Below are 1,897 nucleotides of genomic sequence, written 5' to 3' on the forward strand. Positions count from 1 at the left end.
TATAGACCAAGAGCCCAAAGATACAATTTAGAGGGATAAAACAACAACAACAAAAGCCCATGGACAGAACCCATGGCTTAATAGGAGGCAACTTCAGGCCATAGGTTAAGCACACTGCCAAGGGCTGATTCAATGTCTTCCATGTGAAGGTCCTACTCCTCTTCCTATTAATAACCAGTGGGAGCAGTATAGGCTGGAATGCTAGCCTATATCTGCTCCTCTCAGGAGCAGAAGATTCAGTCCTGGTTAGAGGACCTACTGTCATGTGTTTTAAGTACTCAAGAGATCTGAATAAGATTTACGGTTTTGGAGGTAGATAGAATGCATATCTTGGTCTGTGGTGTGGAAAAAATGACTACGCATCATTAAGTGCCAGAAATTGCAGTCATTAGCACAGTGCTATGTGCTCACAATGTCAGCTCACAAAACACGTCCCTCTCCCTAGTCACAGGCAGACAGGTAATGGTAGCACTAGGGTTTTTTAAACTGTGCCTTAGTACAGGTGCTGGGGTTGCCCATAGAGCTCTTGATGCATAAGGCCTGGACATTCTGCCAATTTTTCTTGAGCAATGACACCAGGAAATTAATAGCTAAGTGGATGTTGTACACGAGCTCATCATCTGTCATCTTTACGTGGCCAATGGCCAAGGCCAGACACATCACCTTCTTCATCTGGAATTTGATCATGGACTTCACTTCATCCACTTTGGCCACCATGCTCTCATTGTGGGTCAGCAAGGAAGGGAACTTGTCAGCCTTAGTCAGGCCTGGGCCCAGAATTCATAGGATTTTCTAGATCAGAGATTCTGAAGCCAAAAAGACATCATTCTTTTTGGCCAGCTTCTTGACTTTTTTTTTTTTTTTTTGAAGATTTTACCTATTTATTCATGAGAGACACACAGAGAGAGGCAGAGACACAGGCAGAGGGAGAAGCAGGCTTTTCACAGGGAGCCCAATGCAGGACTCAATCCTAGGACTCTGAGCACGCCCTGAGTGGAAGGATACACTCAACCGCTGAGCCACTCAGACCTCCCTCTTGACTAATTTTTTATTCTTGTTGAGTTTCTTCAGTACCTCAACATCCATACGGGAAATAGCCACAGCCTTGGCCTCATCGCAGAGCTGCTGGTGCCCCAAAACACATATGGAGAACTTGAGGTGGGGAGTGGACTTAAGCCTGATGGTGCCCAGGAAGCATTTCTCCTTCTGAAAGTCAGAGTTCTTCAAGCCAATCTGCAGGTTCTCTCCAAAAACTTTGGGTGCTTGCTCTGGTTCCCATGCAAGACTTCTCACACCATCTTGTACGGGTTGTTGTGGGAGACTTTGCTGCTCATGGTGCCATGCGCCGCAATAATTAGAAAAGAGAGTTGTGAGTCCATTGATTATAGAATCTCTGGTAAATAAAGTTGTATCACTAAATTCAGCTTCATTCAGAACTATATTACTCTCTATATAATCTATGATCTTCTCACATATGTTCCTCAAGTTTTGCTGACATAATTTAGCAAAATCTTGTGTTCTTTGCATGTGCCCCTTCTTTCATGGTTTTACTCTATAACTGATGGCCCAGGGCATGTTGAGATCTGACTGTAGTTTTAAAGAAATTTTTTTTTAAATTTTATTTATTTATGATAGTCACAGGGAGAGAGAGAGAGAGGCAGAGACATAGGCAGAGGGAGAAGCAGGCTCCATGCACCGGGAGCCCGACGTGGGATTCGATCCAAGGTCTCCAGGATCGTGCCCTGGGCCAAAGGCAGGTGCTAAGCTGCTGCGCCACCCAGGGTTCCCCTGACTGTAGTTTTAGGCCTGGAGCCTCTCAAAGGTAGGACTTTGAGGTGAGGGAATAATGATATTTCTGTGATGATAACTACCTTAGATGATGTCTTTATTGGTTGTT

General features: G+C 44.6%; 1 pseudogene; it reads right to left on the reverse strand.

The window, feature by feature from the left end:
* Positions 1-471: 471 nt before the first annotated feature.
* LOC112660406 (60S ribosomal protein L10a-like) lies at positions 472-1,334 on the reverse strand (annotated as a pseudogene).
* Positions 1,335-1,897: the final 563 nt, after the last annotated feature.

The sequence above is a fragment of the Canis lupus genome, chromosome 2 (assembly GCF_003254725.2).
Source record: "Canis lupus dingo isolate Sandy chromosome 2, ASM325472v2, whole genome shotgun sequence".
NCBI classification, from domain to species: Eukaryota; Metazoa; Chordata; class Mammalia; order Carnivora; family Canidae; genus Canis; species Canis lupus.